This window comes from Schistocerca nitens, chromosome 2, assembly GCF_023898315.1.
Source record: "Schistocerca nitens isolate TAMUIC-IGC-003100 chromosome 2, iqSchNite1.1, whole genome shotgun sequence".
Lineage (NCBI taxonomy): Eukaryota > Metazoa > Arthropoda > Insecta > Orthoptera > Acrididae > Schistocerca > Schistocerca nitens.
Genome location: NC_064615.1, coordinates 170,695,402 through 170,717,580, shown reverse-complemented (window position 1 = coordinate 170,717,580; position 22,179 = coordinate 170,695,402).

The window sequence follows — 22,179 nt, the reverse complement described above, 5'->3', positions numbered from 1 at the left end:
ATCATTTCCCAAATGAATGAATGTGTTAAAAATACGATCCGGTCACATTAATGGAACATCACCTTTGTTCTCGTCAACATTCAGTAACCGCTCACAGACGGCAGGTAGCAAAACTAGGAGTGGAAGGTTTGTAAAGCATGAAAGGGGGGAGGGAATTGGGGGGGGGGGGAGGTGGACTCAGTAAGCATTGCAGCGTTGTCCTAATTTGGAAACAGAGGACTTTCCTGACATCCAAAAAGGACATGGTCACTAGCTTCCAGCGCAGGGTGGAAGCATTCGGAAACGGCGGAGTGTTTAAACTGTTCACCCGCTGCAGTGGTCAACCTATACCGTGCATGGTAAAACCTGCATCGGGGAAGCTGCAGTGCACGACGGGCCAAAGATGACGGGTGTGAAGGACGGCTGCGGTGATGTGCACGGAGAAACTGATTTGCAACTGTTGTGCAACTGACCATCCAGGTGAGCAAAGTGGCTGCAGACAGTGTCTCCTGAATGATCGTTCAACGGACGCTGCAGCGTTTGGGCCTCCACAGCACGCACCTGGTTCATGCACTTATTGTGACTGGTGTTCATAGTCCACGAACGTTACAGCTAGCACGCCAGTACCGCAGAAGGACATCCAGTGAGTAGCGATAGTCCGCCCCCGGCAGCTGAGTGGTCAGCGCGACAGAATGTTGCCGGCACGGTAGCTCAGCGTGTTCGGTCATAGGGTTCGCAGCCCTCTGTAATAAAAAAACTGAGTTAATTGATCAACAACGAACGTAAACAGATGTCTTACGACGTCCGCTCCGAGCAGATGCAACGAACGAAAGCGAACACAATGAGATTTAAAAAAAAAAATGAATGTCAATCCTAAGGGCCAGTGTTCGATTCCCGGCTGGGTCGGAGATTTTCTCCGCTCAGGGACTGGGTGTTGTATTGTCCTAATCATCATCATTTCATCCCCATCTACGAGCAAGTCGCCGCAGTGGCGTCAAATCGAAAGACTTGCACCATTCGAACGGTCTACCCGACAAAAGGCCATCGTCACACGACATTTTTAGTAGCGATAGGCAGCCTTCTCAGCCGAATCCCGTTTTATGCTCCATTGGACAGACTGCCGCTGGCTTGTACGGGCCTGCAACAATTGAGGCGTTGAGATCAGAAACGGAACTTGTCATCATTTCTGGGGTATATGAGTTATTACTGTAGTTGGTATTTTCACACGATTCCGCATCTTTTCGTTCTAAAATGAGACTTGTTCAGTGATTTTTTTCCTTGTCAAAACCAGTGTTGATTCGTTTCGTGCAGAAAGAGGACTTGTCACAGAGACAAGTCTCTATATTGCACGGAAGAAAGTGAGGCGTCAGGGCAGCACTGTAGCGGTTTCCAGTTATCAGCTGTGGGATTTCCAAATGGCTTTGGTGACGGAACCGTCAGACGAGTCCGAAGACGATTTACATAAATTTAGAAGGAAGAAAAGACACTCCGAATTGTCGAAGAGGAATGTGATTAAACAAAAGAAGGTCAAGGGTTTGGACCATGTCAACTGGAAAGGAAACATTGTTCCTAGGAGGGTAACAGGTGCAGATTGCAGATAAATAGTCATGCAGTGTTCATTGTTTGAATTGTCTGTGCATACTGTAATATTCTGCAGCAGAGGCAAGTTGTGTAGAAACATTGTACTAAAATGTGAATATAAATTCCTTTCATGGATGCAAAGTTTAAATTTATGTTTCAGTTGTAATACAGGAAATCGATAAAAATATGTTATTCGCCGAGTGTATAGCTTAATAATACGCTAATATCTGTTTACAGATGCCAGTGTAAATGTTTGAGAAGTTCTAATTTGCTGAAAAGGAACTACTGTTGACAGAATTCAACAATATGCCCAACAAAGATGGACACCTGACCGCAGTGGCCGAGCGGTTCTAGGCGCTTCAGTCCGGAACCACGTGGCTGCTACGGTCGCAGGTTCGAATCCTGCCTCGGGCATGGATGTGTGTGATGTCCTTAGGTTAGTTCAAGGGGACTGATGACCTCCGATGTTACGTCCCATAGTGCTTAGAGCCCTTTGAACCATTTTCTGAAAGATGGACAGGATGGGTACTACAGTGCTCACATTCTTCACTTCTTTCCAAAAGCAAGGAGATCATGCGCAAAGTCCATTACCAATCGTGGAAGGACAGCAAATTATTATTATAAGGTAACTGGCATGACAACTGTAATTTTATTTTATTAACTATTTCGTTCTCGAATTATGTGCATCTTTGATCCACGTTTTGTAAAATCCTTAAGGCAAATAGTTAAGGTATATATTTAATAGGGTTATAGTATTACGATTATGTAGATTTTTGTTTTATGATACTAATTTACTTGTATGTGCAGGTTAAAGTTGGCCTCAAGGAAACTATGGTATGCAAGAAAGCATAATTAATGCACTCCATGACATATCAAAACGCCGAGTGGAGAGACTGTGCCGCTTAAGTCTATATTTCAGTACAATGACTGTTGTTTAAATCAAAAAGGGGATATGTCAGTCATTTTCTATTACCATTTTTTGTTAGCTGTCTTCATCCTATGATTACAGATTGTTGGTGTAACATTGCATTCTTCCTCACGAGTCTGTGGGACTAACTATAAGGTTTGGGAATAACGCTATTCAGAATTATACAGTTTTCAATATATATCAGAACATCAGTTGAGTGACATATCCCCTTTTTGATCTCATCGCCTCAATTATCGTAAGTCTCCAAACTGGAGGACGGAGCTTCACGGTCTGGACAATGTTTTCGTGGCATTCCCTTGGTAATTTCGTCGTTCTGGAAGACTGGATCAACACAAGTATGCATCTATACTTGGGAACCATGTCCACGCCAACATACACTTTGTCTTTCCTGGGCACGATGGTATCTACGAGCTAGACAGCGCCTCGTGCTACACAGCTCGCAGTGGACGTGCGTCGATCGAAAAGCACCATAATCAGTTTACCGTACCCTCCGATCATTTAACTCCGTACATTTAAACCAAATCGAGAATCTGTGAGACCACCTCGAGCAGGCTGTTCGCCCCATGTATCGTCAACTTAGAAACCTATCACAGCTGACCATGGCACTGCAGTCTGTACGGCTCCTCAACCCTGTCGGTACCTCGCAGAGCATCACTGACTCGCTTTCTGCGCATCTGCCCTTCGACAGATGCTCACACTAATGTGAGTAGACTGCTTGTTGATGGCTGAAGACAGAACAATGCTAATTATATTAGTTTTTTTTTAGTTTTCGATTATTCATCCATAGCTACGATGAGTATAGCCTGGGTTACTTGAACTCGGTTCTGAGAAAAGCTAGTTTTTCATGCATATCAGTGCTCATGAAAACATAGCTCCTGAACCTTGTGTAGCGCAATAACATAATACTGCAGATATATTCTACGGTGTAAGTGGATACTACATGCAAACTGTGTTGCAAATAGTTGTAACAGTAAAGAAGTAATAATTTAAAATGTCATGACGTGTGCTAAAGTCTTACTACATGGAGGGTGAAATCCCTAAACACAGGATGAGGGAGAACAACGAAAACATGGAAAGGCTACCCAGAATAGCAGCGTCATTTGACATCTGAATGGTTACATTTATTTAACCACCACATAACAGCATTAATAAATAAATGCAATAATCACAAATCTCTATGAATGACAAGGTAAGGCTAATTAGTTGGTTACAGCAATAATCGGCTTCAACAAATGATTTTACCTCAACAAGTCACAAAACACAGTGCGAGAATAAATATAAAACAGCAGAATTTTTTTTAATCAAGAGGTCCTTAACAAACAAGAGGGCAAATACACTGCTAAAATCAGCATAAAATCTACTGATATTTTTCTCAAGTACCAAACAGCAAAACTAGATCGTGGTCGTCCAAACGTGACTTTCTGTGATGAAGCGAGGACGTCTCACACCTTATTGCCTACTCGGTGTATACCGTCTTTCAACCACTTTCCGTAAATGCTCACAACAGCAGCGTGCAGCTGACCAGATGCACTGTTTCCGAGACGCTCGTTCCCAGGAGCCGAGCCACAACAATTTGCCCTTTGTCAAAGTCGCGTATATCAGTCAACTGAAGCTTTTGCGGCCCGCACCGACGGCAGAATCGTTCCCCATTCTTCTCTGCTCCGCTTCTCGGCGCCACATGGCCGCAACGGCACAAGATGGCGTTTAGTCTCGTGTTGGGAAGTGGGCATAATGTTTGGTTCATCAGTTTACGTAATTGGCATATGATAAGAAGCATAGTGATATTGGTCGACCACTATATTATTGGACCTAACAGTGAGGGCGCTGCGGTCTGCCTATTGTGAACTTTTATGGCGATATTTCACGATGACACGCTGAACCACTTGCTGGTGTACGCACCACTGTCCTGAAATCATTCACAGTGCGATGTGTTTCCTGTCACCAATGTACTTAATAATTTTTGAGAACATTCACGAGGAGAACAGAGGTTTTTTTAGCACATTAAAATAAACATATATAGTCTTGACCGCAAGAAAACTTTATTTTTGTGGTTACCGGTTTCGGTCAGTTTTTGACCATCTTCAGACTTCATACCGTGTTGGTAGACGGTGGCAGAGAACGGAGCAAGTGTTACGAGCTCCATGAATGTAATCTGTTCAACTGCTCAACTGTTGACGTTCGTGGAGTTCCTAATGCGTGCTCCTTTCACCTCGACCGCCTATCATCATGGTAGGAGGTCTGAAGATGGTCGGAAGTTGAATGACACCGGTAACAGCAAAAATAGAGGTTTCTTGCAGTCAAGACTGTTTACGTTCATTTTAAATTGTTAATGTACTTCTTAACTATAATTTCATTATGTCATGTCATTCCGTTAACGGCCATGGGTGGCAAGTGTAATGACACTGTGGTCGGATATTACAAAAGTACAGACACTAAGGTACCTACACTTCTACAGTGTTTTGACTGGCCGGCCGAGTGTCCGAGCGGCTCTACGCTCTTCAGTCTGGAACCGCGCGACCGCAACGGTCACAGGTTCGAATCCTGCCTCGGGCATGGATGTGTGTGATGTCCTTAGGTTAGTTAGGTTCAAGTAGTTCTAAGTTATAGGGGACTGATGACCCTCAGATGTTAAGTCCCATAGTGCTCAGAGCCATTTGTTTTGACTGTAGCAGAAATTCGACTCGGCCGGATAGTCGCGCAACTTCGGGATTCGTGGAGGCGCGCTGGCCCTGAACCATATCTGCCGGGCAGCGTAACGTTAGTGGCTAATGCACCTGCCTAGGAAGCCAGAGGCCCTGGTTCCATTTTTAGGGACTACAATCTTTTTAAATTCTCATAGCCTTATACGTCATTCTCAAATCAGTTCTTATATAAATTTTTATATTTTATTCTCATATTTATTCTTCAGGAAAATTTAGTGCATACCGTTGGATGGTACGTATAGCAAACACATTCGGAACATAGAAATTCTGAATACCACAAGCAACAGGCGAAGGCAGTTTTGCGACAGTGAGGTTTCATTGTTTGAATCTCAATCGGGAAAATAGTTTGTTAAAGCTACTGAAGATTTTACGTGTTGACAATAAAATGGTTCAGATGGCTTTGAACACTATGGGACTTAGCATCTGAGGTCATCAGTCTCTTAAAACTTAGAACTATTTAAACCTAACTAACCTAAGGACATCACACACATTCATGCCCGAGGCAGGATTCGAATCTGCGACCGGAGCGCAGACTGAAGCGCCTAGAACCGCTTGGCCACACCGGGCGGCTGTTAGCAATAATTTCGCGCAAATCATGCGCAACAGATCACTTTTCCGGGAACTGGAGCTTGCAGTTGGTTATGAATGAAGGTACACTAAGGGAACTTGAAATAATTTTTTCATGCATTTATTGTTGTTTTCCCACTTTATTCACCAGACATACAATAAGTACACAACGTTATTTCAATAAAAACTGGAACTCTTGTAGTAATCTTCAACGGACATGGGTAGAAAAATGAAAGACAAAAATAAAAATTGTAATTGGCTTCGAACACGGAGTGCAAAACTATGAAGCCACGGCGCTAGCCATTGTGCCACCGGTTCTGTTGAGCCATTTTCTCGCTAAAAGAAAAATATCGCAACTCGAAAACTTTGATCGTTGTTCCATCAGAAACGGTTGTACACCTACGTATCAGCTAAGATACATGTTCGGTTTGTTTTGACCTCTCTTCCACCGAAAGAAGTTTCTGGAAAAACTGGTTACAGAACTTGCTCGGTTGTCTTCGTCTGTTATCCGATTCGATGTTGTTCTCATACATTCATACTCGCTAATACAAGACGCAGACTATTCAGAAAACATAGTCCTCGACAGGTGGAGCCGAAGGGCGTGGGGGAACGGGTACCGATAAGAAGTCCCATCCCGCCATCTTCTACCACTAACATTGGCAAATCCTGTTACTAACGTGCCGACTTCGTGACGATATGGGATAAAGGCCAGGTAAGAAAGAAGATTGAAGCTGAAATTCGAGATTGTGTAAATGATTATAATAATTGCAGATATGAGCGGTGGTGCTGTCGTAACTATTGAAATGAAATGAAGTGAAATCTCGGGGGGCTAGGGCCTCCCGTCGGGTAGTCCGGTCGCCTGGTGCAAGTCCATTTGAGCTGACACCACTTCGGCGACTTGCATGTCGATGGGGATGATACAACGGTAATCCAAAAAGCAAGGTCTCCTATTTTTTTATAACTACAGAACTCAAGTTTGTGTTGCTGTCGGTCACGCTGTTATGAATAGTGCTCCACGCGCTATGTGTAAACATGCGCACGCCGCGCTGACGCTCTCAGTCTTGGCTTGGCAGCCGTTGAGAATGGAGCTCCCGTTGGATGTTATCGCCATGTGCGAATTGCGCCCACTTATTCGGTATTTGATCTCAAAGGGCACTGCGCCGATTGAAATCCATCGCCAATTGACGGAAGTGTATGGTGAGTCGTGCATGGATATCAAAAAGGTTCGTAAGTGGTGTATGGAGTTTGCAGCTGGTCGAACCGAAATTCACGACGAACAAAGGAGCGGCAGACCGTCAATTTCTGAGGAGACAGTGTTGAAGGTTGAGCAAAGCATGCGTGAAGATCGGCGGATCGCCCTGGTTGATCTCTGCACGTTTGTTCCTGAGGTTTCCCGAAGCACCGCTCACAGAATTTTAACGGAAACATTGAACTACCGGAAAGTGTGCGCAAGATGGGTGCCACGCATGCTGACTGAGGACCACATGCGGCAACGAGTTGATGCTTCCCGCGCATTTCTTCACCACCTTGCAGCCGAACAGGACAACTTTCTGGACTCAATTGTTACCGGTGGGCATACCACTTTACACCTGAGACCAGGCAACAATCAATCCAGTGGCGGCATCCTTCTTCGTCAAAGCCGCGGAAATGGAAACAAACACAGTCTGCCGGTGAAGTCATGACAACCGTTTTTTGGGATCGGAAAGGGGTATTGTTGGTCGACTTGATGTCCACTGGGACCATAATTAACGCTGACAGGTACTGTGAGACTCTGAAAAAACTCAAACGGGCAATTCAGAACCGGAGAAGAGCAATGTTGAGCAAGAGCGTACACATTCTCCGTGATAACGCTCGCCCACACATCGCTCGGCAAACCGTTGCTCTGCTGCAACAGTTTCAGTGGAACATAATCACCCACCCGCCTTGTAGTCCTCACTTGGCACCCAGTGACTCTCACCTGTTCCCTAGGTTAAAAGAACCTTTAGCCGGAAAGCGATTCAGCTCCGACGACGAGGTGAAATAAGAGGTTCATAATTTTATGAACAGCATGGCGGCGAGTTGGTATGACATGAGCATACAAAAACTGCCATAGCGTTTACAAAAATCCATCGACAGAAATGGTGATTATGTCGAAAAATAGCAAAATGTTCAAGCTGTAAACTGATGTAAACCATTGTAAAAATAAACAGGCCTATGTACTTATAAAAAAAAAAGAAGACCTTCGTTTTGGGATTACCATCGTATGATGATGACGAAGACAACACAACACAACACCCAGTCCCTGAGTGGAGATAATCTCCAACCCAGCCGGGAATTGAACCCGCGCCCCTTTGCATGGCATTCCGTTGCGCTGACCAATTTTTTTTCCTTTTTTCTTTTTAATTTCATTTTGTTCGCCTTCGTTCATTGCATCTGATCGCGGCGGACGTCGTAAGACACCCTTTCAAGTTCGTTGTTGACGTATTAAAATCAAATGGCTCTGAGCACTATGGGACTTAACTTCTGAGGTCATCAGTCCCCTAGAACTTAGAACCACTTAAACCTAACTAACCTAAGGACATTACACACATCCATGCCCAAGGCAGTATTCGAACCTGCGACCGTAGCGGTCTCGCAGTTCCAGACTGTAGCGCCTAGAACCGCTCGGCCACCCTGGCCGGGTGTTGATCTGTTAACTCAGTTTTTTTTTAATTACAGATGGCGGCTAACCCGCTGACCGAGCACGCTGAGCTACCGTGCCGGCGAGATAAATCTCACAAATTTACAGGCGGTCGTTTCAGTTAAATACCATCGGACTATATTTACGAGCAACTGAAACTGGAACGATTACATAGATGGAAATGAAACGGAAATGAGCGTTTGGCGTCATTGGCCGTGAGGCCCCTTAAGCAAATGTACCATACAGTGCCACACATATAGCTCATTACAAGTCACAGAAGTCACAACTGTAGAAATTACAAATGTAGAAGAATATTGTGCTCATCATGGCAGACTATCTATAAGTTTCAATTTATGTCGTACTTTGCTATTTACTTAAGTTTCTCAAGAAGAAAGAAAGAATTTCACAATTTCTGCACCAATGTAACTTTTTATGCACAAAATAAATCAGATGAACTTTCTGACTTTTTTTTTGCCTAGGAAGCGGCAGCTGTTCGTAAAACGCTTCTTTTCCGTCAAATCAGCGATTAAAATTTTCTTAATTAACGTGATTATTTTCAATCAGTTAAATCTTATTTTGCAAAAGTAATCTTCACGCTGCTCACTTTGGTGTCCTAATATCCATTCCTCACTCTTTGTTATGCAATGAACATTCGGACATTATAATTTTCCGTAAAATCACTAATTAAGTTTTCCTTAATTACCTCGATTACTTTCAAGTAATTAAACCTTGTCTTGTAAAACTATATTTCATGCTGCTCAATTTTATGTAAGATTCGTTTGGCTATGAAAATTCGGACAAAACTGCATAGTGTAATTTCTAGGCAGTCTTGTTTGAGCGGAGCAAAAGCGTTTGACCAAACATTATTACTCGTTTTTGAAGCTATCGGAAGTTAATTTCCGTATTTTTCTGTCCAGAAAGTGTAAGTGGTTTAATCATTATCTGATGAATTCATAAGGGTTGATTTAAGACTAATACTTACTTTCAGTCTGTTGCTGCATCGAACTCTGACTTTAAGTGGAAAGGTTGTTTGCATTCATTGAAAGAGAAACGCAACAATCAATAACTTTTTTGCTGTACTTCTCGAAAACATAACCTCAGTTAGAAGCTGACAATTGTGAAAACGTACTTGAATGGATGTACACCCATGTTTGCGACCCAAGAAATACAAAACGGTATGAAACCCAACTAAAAATACCAATGCAGAAATCCGTGACCGGAAGCCGAGTTGGTTAAATGTTACTTTAGTGCTAAAAGACAGAAGCGCTGAGTCCCGACGTTCCCATATCTGCTACTACTCGTTTTACTGGCGGTGGTGTCTTCATTGTTTGACCAAGAGCGCTGTTTATCTCAAGCAGAGTGCTTTCACGTCACCAGCGCTTTGTCCTTACGAAGAGAAAATCTGTTTACAGTTACCTTCATGAATGTTGTGAACGAAATTAAAAAACTTTTTATCTGGAAATCATTTCTGTAGGCCTCCGTTGTCGCAAAAGTGAACATTTTTACAATGAGATACATCTTCAGGCCTCATAATAACGTGCGTCGTTACAGATTGTTATTAAAATTATCACAAAGATAAGGTCTGATTTGTATTCAATTTTTTTAATTAATATCACTAATCTCAACGAATAAAAATTTTTAAAGGCCACATTTGTATGCTATTTTTTATAGCGTCTTTGGATATGTAACATAGTAAAACCATACCACATGTACAATACGATTGCGTTAAGCGTTACCCAGACATACACATACAATTAACCATGATTTGTCTTAGATTCCATTAAACGTCGTCACCGTAGTTTTCACCTAATTACAACGTTTTAACAGTTCTGGGTAAAAGTAACTTGACTGTCGAAACATCATCGGTTTTTGTTCTGATTGTAAGACAAAATAGTAAACGAGAATTTAAAACATGTACTAGTGAAACAATGCTACATTGCCTACGGTATTACCCTTTAGGTAATACGGAGAAGGTACTATACCCATTCTGCATGGAGAACTGCAACTGCGATGTAAACTGGCCGTTTTTTTCAGAGCTATATAGAAGCAATCCCTTTCTTTGTATTTTTATGCAATTTGTTTTCTATACCATCAACTACTTTCCAAACCACTGCATGCTCATCATCACGTGGGCGTGATTCAATAACATTATGTGGATCAAATGCAACTAGTGCGGGCAGAAATAACAGAAATATTGTTACCGGTAACGGAACGTTTATGGAAAGGTAGTTAATCTTACTTACTAATCCGTAGAAAATTGCAGATTTTAAGTAGTTTGTTGACCTTTTCTTCATACTTTTGAGTTGAGTATATTTTTAATTTTGTAATATTGTTAGCATGAACAATATACCAACTGTGAATAATGAAGCCCAGCTGTGTGTTGGTAATGAACAAACAAGGTCCCAGGCTAAATTCATTAAAGCTGTTATCACATACGTCCCACTGTAAAAGCCATAAACAACCCAGGTCACAAAATTACCATAAAACTCATGATAAACTGAAGAAAAAATACACTTAAAAAACTTTTCAATGAACGACAGTTATAAGCTAGTTAGCAACAATTGTCTCTTTTGGCGCAGTAAACCTTTATATAGACACACTGTGGAAATACAAATGTGTCATCAACAACAACAAAAAATCCTGTATAAAAACTAAGCAAGGCAAAAATTCATTAACTCATCATATTACTTGAGTTACTCAGAACTGTTTTTCATCCAGGGCAATTTTTTCTATATCGTACAAACATGTAGATGCCCTCCGATTCAAAACCTTAAAAAAGCTCTGCCTTGTGTCACACATAATCCATCATCTAATCAGTGATTTGTCCTCTGTAAGATCGTCTGTAAGATTAGTTCTATGTCCCAGTAGGGTAAAAATTATATCTGTAATGAAAGACGCTCACGAAGACACTTGGAAGGTGGAGTCAGTCGTAGAACGATGAATTGAGACATAGAAGTTTGTCAGTGGAAGAACGGTTTGTACTTGTGCCAGGAATCAATATATAGTGGCAATACATGAGCCGTGAAGTGTCGAAAGAGTGCTGAAGGAATACTCGTATAGTTCCGACAAAATAGAGAATTGATGTTTTCGGAGCCTGTATCACTGTAATGAAAAGCTTGTTGGAAACGGTATAGTGGTGTCAGTGGTTACAATGAATCGTGGAATAGTTCGGCAGATTCAGTTTCTCTACCTTTCGATGGAGAAGAGGCGGTACGGCGGAGAAGAGAACCAGAAGAAAACGGAAAAAGTAGTATGTACTAAAATTCTTGACGCAGATAATCAGATAAGAAGAGAAGAAAAGAGGCAGCGGAAGAACGAGAATTGTTTGGACTCATATTGATAATGTGTGGAGGAAAGCAGTGCAGACTGCAGGTGAAGCACTGTTATTTGTCGATAGAGACGAAGACATATATTTGGGCGGTAGATAAGTGGCTACACTGTGTTGAGCTACTTTCATGTATGTATTGACGTAGCACATTCGTTGAGAGTCAAAGAGTGAATAAACTTACTCCCCATCAACTGAAATAAATAACTAGGAGGAAGCTCATTGTCGCCGATAAATGTTGTGAGTGGTCTATGAAAAACGAATAACTCACTGCAACCCATCCACATATTCCTCCTAAGAGATGTAAAGCATTTCAGGGTACCACACAGTGATCCTGAGTTGTAGTTTGAGTTCAAGAAAGTTTCATTTAATTAATTAATTTTTCGAGACGACACGCAGCCATATTAGCAGACAGTGCTAATCATGGTCGGAGCTAGCATCCAGAGATCATATTATCAATGGACGGAGAGAGAGGAGTGTCGACAGCGCAAGGTGAGGAAAATTATTTTTCTTAAACTAGAATAGAATGGCAACTGATCCACGGTCGCATGAAGGCTGTCGATAAACCGATGTAAACTCCGCCCCAACAGTCCATGAAGGCCCAACTGTACCGACCGGCCGCCGTGTCATCCTCAGACCACAGCCCTCACTGGGTGCGGATATTGAGGGGCATGTGGTCAGCACACCGCTCTCCCGGCCATATGTCAGTTTCCGAGACCGGAGCCGCTACTTCTCAATCAAGTGGCTCCTCAGTTGGCCTCACAAGGGCTGAGTGCACCCTGCTTTCCCAACAGTGCTCAGCAGACCGGACGGTCACCCATCTAAGCGCTAGACCAGCCCGACAGCGCTTAACTTCGGTGATCTGACGGGAACCGGTGTTACCACTGCGGCAAGGGAAGGCTGTAGATGGGCAAAGAAAATTTAAACTTCGTTAATTACTACCGTGTGGGAAGTAATGTTTTAAAGATAGTGAACAATACAGTACCAGTGAAAATATTTAGGTGTTCAGCAGTGTTTCCATATTTAGGGTTTTTGTCCTATTTCAGGGTGAAAGTCTTTTATTATATATGGTTTAGGGCTATTTTTTTAAAAGATTTAGGGAAACTTGGGGTTAAATCAAACTTAAGGTGGCAACCCCATCATTTACCATACGCAGCACTCAATGTGTTACTATATTACGTGGCCTCACCGATTTGTTAAATGAGATTCCATCAAACGCTTAATACATGTAATCCGTCTAATTTCAGCTTCCTGTACTAATTGTGCTATTACAGGTGTTAGTGCCAACGGCCTTGCCGCATTGGTAAGCCGTCAGGTCACCGAAGTTAAACGCTGTCGGGATTGGCTGGCACTTGGACGGGTGACCGTGCGAGTCAGCCGAGCGCTGTTTGCAAGCGGGTTGCGCTGTCCTTCTGAGGCCAATTGAGGAGCCACTGGATTGAGAAGTAGCGGATCCAGTCACGAAAAGTGACAACGACCGGGAGTGCGCTGTGCTGACCACATGCCCCTCCATACCCGTACGCAATGACGCCTATGGGATGAGGATGACACGGCGGTCGGTCGGTATGGTTGGGCCTTGCCATGCTTGTTCGGACGGAGGAGGGTTATTACCGCTGTTAAGGATGACGTCGGAACTTGTTCCTGTTATATCTACAGCAATCGCACGAAAAGTTGACCGCTTATACCAATGCATGTGAAGTATGGAGGACAAGCAGATATGTTGTTGTGTGGTGTCGGGACGCGAGAAGGGAAATCTTTTCATGTTTGTTCTCCTGTCTGTTAACGGCCGTGCGCTCCTCGTATTCATCGGCTGATACGGGAAAAATATTACTTTTAACTTCGATTCGTCAATGCGAATTATACCGACCCTCATCTTCGTAAGTGGCGCTTAGTTGTAGGAAGGGACACGAAATTAAAATAAGGCTGTAATAATACCACGCATTTAGTAGTGCCACAGCTGTCAGGTTGCTGAAGTTGGCTACCACTCTACAAAAACTTAGCCGACTCGAAGTTTTCCCACTGTTTCCAACCTCTGACAGTAACTTTTGTGCCCAGTCGAGCAACTTCTCGTGTGGTTATTGAGTTGGTTTCTTTTTCATTCTGCACCGCTGAACAATAGCGACAAAACATTCTATCGATTATTTGTTTGAGAATCATTACAACAAAAAATGGAAAGAGAATCATGACCAAGCACCTCCTTTGTTTCGATGTTCAGGATCATCAAGATCATCATCAAGTAAAGAAAATAATGGGAGAAAAAATTTAAAACTTTTTAGTTGGAGCATCCTGATTTTAAGTCTTGGCTGAAAGCTGACAGAAGTGAGACAGACGGTTGTAGTAAAATTGTGATTGTGGTCTTGTGTGAGGAATGCTTGAATTATTGAGACACCAAATAATGTTAAACGCTCTAGACAGGTGACTGTTATATCAAAATGTGGGAACGCCAACATCTTTAACCAGAAAACAGACTCATACTGATAAGGTGTTAGAAATGCAGTTAAATTGTCCGGATTTCTTGCAAAACATCTGCCTATTTCATTAGCCGATGATTTTGAGGCGCTAATGCGAAGCTTATTTCCGGAGTCGAAATGTTTAGAAGATGTGCATTTATGACAACAATAAAGCAATAATTACTATAACATACGAGAAGTTCGTTATGTAAAGAACAACTATTTTAATGTTATAATCGAAGAAACAACAGATCTGTCAATGAAACAACAGTTGGTAGTCATTATAATATTATTTACCAGTGTGATAAAAAATAGGAAACGCAGACATTTTGATATGGTCGATACAACTGACGGAACTGTGAAGGCACCTTTCAAACAATACAAGACGAATTTGCAAAACATGAAATACATCTCTTTCATGTTTTCGGATATACATCGGATACAACGAACGTTAAACACAGTTTGGTTCATGCCTTACTAAAGAAATAGCCTCCACATCTTGTCGTTATATGGTGCTCATGTCATTTAATTCAGCTTGCGACATTACATGCGTTCCGCAAACTACCTACTAATTTAGATTTGTGTCGCAGGATGCCTGCATACTTCCTTATGAGCCTGACGCGGACAGAATCATTAAAGCGGTTTCAAGGTTACCTGAAGATTGATCTACATAAATTACTTTCTTTAGCTTATACGACTTGGCTGTCACTTCAACCTTGAATTGACATGGTGCTAGAGCAATATGACGACCTGGAGCTATTTTTCACAAAAATATGTTTTGAGGACCTCTATAATACTAACTTATCTTGAACAGTCTTAATAACCTGTTTGGTAATGCATTGTTACACCTCATGACTTATGTCCTCCCTGTGACCAATGATTTTAATACTGTCAGTCAAAATCACCACAGTTGTACATAATGTGTGAGACGATTCGGAAGATCATGGAATCCTTTCTCTGCAATTTCGTCAAAAATGAGTACCTGAGTACTAGATCTGATTTAAATAGCCTCATGAAACTGGAGACCATTGAAACAGAAATTTACCTAAATAACGACAATATTAACGTCATAATGGCAGGGAATGTGACACTGTAAGATAAAGACAAAAACCTCATCAGAAAAAAATGAACAAATTTTTGCAAGTTGTAGCGGATTTTCTGTGAAAAAGATATTGCCGATACAGCAGCAGTTCGATTTGGATGATAAACTTCTCGATTTGTTGAAATATGCAGATTCTTAAGTAGCATGAAACTGTCTCTGAAAGATGTGTTTTTGGTGACAAAAAGCAACCAGACAATGAGTGGAGGCTTAAAGCTCCCATCGAAGCCAATTTTTGTGGTATGAAGATGAGTAAAAAAAGGGAAAAACGTGGCAACTGAAATTTATTTTGGCATGGCTGTAAGCTTGAAGGATAATCACAGCAATTTTAAGGCCAGCTCACACCGGCCATCACATCACGTCACGTCAAAACATTGCATGGCACCACTCGAACAGTCCGTCAACGGACCGTCACGTCACTCCACAGGGTTTTTTGGAAAGGGAGCTTTGGCTGTATCGTCATCTGCTAACATCGGAAGTTAACCAGTTTTTACCACGCCCAGTCGTATTATGGTCTATATTTACACACTGGTAAATAAATATCGATGTTTTGAAATGTTGATCCGTTTCTCAGGACGTCACGACACTTAATTGATCGAGAACATGCGTTGTGAATTTTGCTTTTGCCATTGATGAACTTTATCGTTGTTAGTTCCTCAATACTGATAATTTACGCCGACTTTTACATTATAGATGGTAATTCATAAGCATGCTTTCGCCGTTCGGTAGTGGGCTAAGGATATCGACGTGACGCATTGTGACGTGACAGCCAGAGTGAATATACAGTGCCGAAACGCGGTCGTGTCTTGACGTGACGTAACGTGAGGGCCTGTGTGAATTGGCCTTTATTTACGAAAAGCTCGAAGTGGTCATTTCAATTTTACGAAGAGTTCCATCTTCAAATACTGAGGTACAAAGATTATTCAGTGACCTCAAAAATGTAAAAAGAGACACAAAATATCCATAACAACGAAACCTTTAACGGCTTGCTGCATAAAAACTGTTAATGCTAGCGAGAAATTGCTCAATTTTAGAACCCAACAGATCCATGTTAAATGCAGCGAATAAGTGTAAAAGTAATGCACTAGCTTTTGATCCTGTAAGCCTGTCAGTGGCTGCTGCAGTATAAGGGCATGCGCGTTTTAAACAGCTTTTGCGCATGCGCAACTCGCGAGACGTAATTGCCTTATGGGCCAAATATATACGGATTTGATAAACAATGTGCACGGTTTATGACGTGCATAGTTAGCCCTGCCACTCAACTAGAAGTTTACGCCAGTGCCACCAGGTGTTACCACACTGGGCAGACTTCATCTCCGTTCGCTCGACATAAATCCACTAGAAATGGCTCTGAGCACTATGGGACTCAACTGCTGAGGTCATTAGTCCCCTAGAACTTAGAACTAGTTAAACCTAACTAACCTAAGGACATCACAAACACCCATGCCCGAGGCAGGATTCGAACCTGCGACCGTAGCGGTCTTGCGGTTCCAGACTGCAGCGCCTTTAACCGCACGGCCACTTCGGCCGGCAAATCCACTAGATGATAGCACACTCCTCATGTATGCTAATTCGCTCATTGTATTGTAAAATTCGGTCGGACGTCAGTATATGTTAAATTTGTACTGACAGTAGACCTGTGTTGTGGGCTTCTGAATGAGCTATAGTTTATAAAGTTATGGATTTTATAACAGAGTAATCCATACGAGGCGTTGAAAATCATAAGAGTCTAAGGCACATCACGGTAGATTGTGAGATTGCAGCATTTATCTGTACTTCTGAAATCTGCTGATGTTATGATGAATCAGGTTTATCTGTGCTGTAGGCCCACATTGAACACGTGAAAATTCCCAAAAAGCTGTATCACTGGTTCCTCTGATATTCTCTTAAATGTGGGATCGACGGAGGCGTGTCTTTAGGCCCTTATGGATCTCAGCGGCTCATTTGTATTCTGCTCAAGTGATCGTTTTGGTGGACATTACTGCTTGAGTTTGTATTGGGAGTTGGTTGTTTACTGTGCGGGAATCGGCTTTTGTGCCGGCCGAAGTGACCGTGCGGTTAAAGGCGCTGCAGTCTGGAACCGCAAGACCGCTACGGTCGCAGGTTCGAATCCTGCCTCGGGCGTGGATGTTTGTGATGTCCTTAGGTTAGTTAGGTTTAACTAGTTCTAAGTTCTAGGGGACTAATGACCTCAGCAGTTGAGTCCCATAGTGCTCAGAGCCATTTGAACCATTTGAATCGGCTTTTGTATGCAGTAAAAACATCTCAATCTGTTTTAAATTCTAAGAGGAAGGTAAAACTGTGAGGACAGATCGTGAGTCGTGCTTGGGTATCTCAGTCGGTAGATCACTTGCTCGCGAAATACAAAGGTCCCGAGTTCGACTCTGGGTCCGGCTTATAGCTTTAATCTGCCATGAAGTTTCGTATCAGCGCACACTCGGCTGCAGAGTGACGATCTCACTCTGGGAACATAGAAGTAAATTATCAGGAAAAGTTAGCCGCAAGGAACTATGGCCTCCGAGAACAGATCCTATGATTGAGAGAATGGCGAACTCAAATAAGCGTGACTACAGGCGAGCATTTAACGCGAAGTGTACTGTTAGCACAAGTTGTGTGGGTACAGCGTAAGAATATCTGATTTTCAGCCCGGAAGTAAATCTGTGAACTATTAAGTCTGTGTGGGAGCTTGTACATCTGTCCGAAAAAATGGAAAAACACAAAAACTCCAAATTACACAAAAATGTGAGCTGGAGAGTTGTGAAAGCTTACATATTGTTTCGTTATTGCCCAAACTCTACTTAATTATGTGCAAAACAACAAAATTCCACAAAAACAATTCTTTATTTCGCCAGATAAGTTATGAACCTTATCATTATATTTATTATTGTTATTATTATTACTGTTATTATTACTCACAGTGGCTGTAGTTGTTTGAACTTGTTGATAACCATAACTGTTATCACATGCTTTAATTTCACAGTCTCAGATTTATCTGAATCTAAAAATTTCTGAACACCTAGAGTGTCTACTCACGAGCCGCCACTGAAATCTACACTCCTGGAAATTGAAATAAGAACACCGTGAATTCATTGTCACAGGAAGGGGAAACTTTATTGACACATTCCTGGGGTCAGATACATCACATGATCACACTGACAGAACCACAGGCACATAGACACAGGCAACAGAGCATGCACAATGTCGGCACTAGTACAGTGTGTATCCACCTTTCGCAGCAATGCAGGCTGCTATTCTCCCATGGAGACGATCGTAGAGATGCTGGATGTAGTCCTGTGGAACGGCTTGCCATGCCATTTCCACCTGGCGCCTCAGTTGGACCAGCGTTCGTGCTGGACGTGCAGACCGCGTGAGACGACGCTTCATCCAGTCCCAAACATGCTCAATGGGGGACAGATCCGGAGATCTTGCTGGCCAGGGTAGTTGACTTACACCTTCTAGAGCACGTTGGGTGGCACGGGATACATGCGGACGTGCATTGTCCTGTTGGAACAGCAAGTTCCCTTGCCGGTCTAGGAATGGTAGAACGATGGGTTCGATGACGGTTTGGATGTACCGTGCACTATTCAGTGTCCCCTCGACGATCACCAGTGGTGTACGGCCAGTGTAGGAGATCGCTCCCCACACCATGATGCCGGGTGTTGGCCCTGTGTGCCTCGGTCGTATGCAGTCCTGATTGTGGCGCTCACCTGCACGGCGCCAAACACGCATACGACCATCATTGGCACCAAGGCAGAAGCGACTCTCATCGCTGAAGACGACACGTCTCCATTCGTCCCTCCATTCACGCCTGTCGCGACACCACTGGAGGCGGGCTGCACGATGTTGGGGCGTGAGCGGAAGACGGCCTAACGGTGTGCGGGACCGTAGCCCAACTTCATGGAGACGGTTGCGAATGGTCCTCGCCGATACCCCAGGAGCAACAGTGTCCCTAATTTGCTGGGAAGTGGCGGTGCGGTCCCCTACGGCACTGCGTAGGATCCTACGGTCTTGGCGTGCATCCGTGCGTCGCTGCGGTCCGGTCCCAGGTCGACGGGCACGTGCACCTTCCGCCGACCACTGGCGACAACATCGATGTACTGTGGAGACCTCACGCCCCACGTGTTGAGCAATTCGGCGGTACGTCCACCCGGCCTCCCGCATGCCCACTATGCGCCCTCGCTCAAAGTCCGTCAACTGCACATACGGTTCACGTCCACGCTGTCGCGGCATGCTACCAGTGTTAAAGACTGCGATGGAGCTCCGAATGCCACGGCAAACTGGCTGACACTGACGGCGGCGGTGCACAAATGCTGCGCAGCTAGCGCCATTCGACGGCCAACACCGCGGTTCCTGGTGTGTCCGCTGTGCCGTGTGTGTGATCATTGCTTGTACAGCCCTCTCGCAGTGTCCGGAGCAAGTATGGTGGGTCTGACACACCGGTGTCAATGTGTTCTTTTTTCCATTTCCAGGAGTGTATTAACGTTTTGTATAATGTACAAAAGATATTTTATGTCATTAAATACGCGAAATAATATGTTAATCTTTATTACAATCATACACCCTACACCTAGGGATTTTAATGTTTGGTAGGGTATTTTAGGGACAATTCCAAAGGAAACTAGGGTAAAACCAGAGTCATAATTGGTAACATCGCGTTGTAGTAAATGTACTAGACTGTCGCTCGCGGTTGGTTATACTATATTTGTGCATAAGTCGAGTCAGGTTTAGAATGGTATGTCGTGCTCTAGGTTGGATCTCTAAAAGTATACGAGTGCGTTACCGTGTCGTGTCACTACAGTATTTGTATACCTGCTATTTCGGCGTTGGTGTCTTAGTAGTTATTACCCCAGGACAGCTGGGAAGCTTTGGTGTGCGTAGTTCTCTCGTGTCGGGCCCCTGGCCATGTCAGGCGGACCCGTGTTTACTATGGAGAAACTTGCGGAGCAGCCTTCGCGACCCTCCGAGTCTTGCACCGCCGCTCTTCGGGGAGAACCGCGTCGGAAGCGCCGCTCGTCCCGGCCTCCCGTCGCGCACAATGCTCCGCCCGCCTCGCAATGGGCGAAGGATTGCCTGAATCGCGCCAACCGCCACAAATAGCCGGCACTGAAACCGATCATCATGAAGACTGTCCACCGTCGCGTGTCAGAGTGCGTTCATCCGCGTCGTCGTCGTCGTCCGACGATTCACCTGACCGCCTAGTAATTGATCTTTCTCGTAGTGAGGCGGCAAACACATCGGCTCTGTCTGCCCACCACCCGGCTGTACCTGCACCTCCTTCTACGCCGTCCCGCCACCGTGGCGAGTCTTCTGGACACCCTGACCCAGTCGGAAAGTCCTCTGGCCGTCGCTCCAGACGCCCCTCCGCCCACGCGGGCTGCGGTGGCAGCGGATCGTGTTCCGATACCCCCCTGCCGTGGGACGCCGCACCGGATGGTCCTGTGGATGAGGAAATGGCTCATGCTCCCGATCCTCCTTCTCAAGAGATCCCGTCAAGCCCTCTGAAGAAAGAGAAGATACCCCCCATTGTGGTATATAATGTCACTAATTATACGAAACTGAACACTGAGCTCCAGCGGCTCATTGTCTGCCAATTGAGAGCTATTTACCAAAAAGATCATGTGAAATACCTGCTTGACAGTAGGGACGACTATCTTACCGTTCTCGATTTCGTAAAATCAAAGGCGATGCCTTACTTTACCCACCAGACGTCGGGTAATCGCCGCACCAAAATCGTCATGAAGGACTTGCCACCAGAGGTTACGGCAGAGGAGGTCAAGGAGGAACTGCTTCGACTCGATTTCGAAGATCCTTTGGTCCACCAGTATAGCAAGAGGAATCCTGAGACCAGGGCACTGATCCCCTGCGCTACCCACGTCGTCTCCCTTTCCCGGAGGGAGGACATAGAGCGGATTTACCAAATCCGGTATCTTCTGTACACGAAAGTCCGGATTGAATCGTACGATGGCCGCAACGGGCCAGCCATCTGTCGCACAAATGCCAACGTTTACGACATACTGGGAATTACTGCTCCCTGCCGTTGCGGTGTGTTAAGTGTGCTGGCCCACATTTAGTGGAGAACTGCACACTCCCTGCTTTGGAGAAACCTACCTGTGCCAGATGTTTGGGAACGACGCACGATCGCCACCACATGGCATCCTGGAGGGAGTGCCCTGTTTACCAGAAGGCACTGAAGTCTTCTCGTCCGCCCAAAAAGAAACCAAGAACAAATCGACCTCCCCCACCGCTAAGGGACATGACCAACTATCCTGTTTTGCGGGGTCAGCCTGGTGCACTGTCCTCAGCAGCCACTCTGGTACCAGCCACTCAGGCACCAGATGGTTCGGTGGCTCCTGTGCCCCTTCCTGCCCAGACTCCCACGACATCCTTTGCTGCTACAGCCCGGTCTCCTCCTCATTGTCTGTCTTCCGTGACGGCTCCCACTGTTCACCAACTACAGGAGCCTGCTGCAGCTCCCTCCAGTCCATCTGTGGCTCTATCTCAGCCCTCTGCCCCTATCCCCACTCTGCCTATTACTACACCTGCACCTGCGCGCCGTAGGGGCAAGCAGACCACCCGGGACCCTCCCCCAGTGGTGGAGACTGATGCGTCCTTTCGGGCGGAGATGCGCGAGATCTTCCAGGTCATCTCCTTTTTCCCGAAACCCCACATCCGGGCTGTTATTCGTGACACTGCACAAAAAATCCGTCAGTCGGAGGACGGGCTCTCCAAGGTCATCGCCCTAGTGGAAGGGCTTAGTCAGATATTGTTGTAATTGCAAATGGACCTCCACACCACCACCAGCCCCCTCGGGATCCTGTCACATGCATTTTTAATGCCAATGGCATAAAACGTATGAAGACGGAATTGAACACCTTCCTCCATGACTATC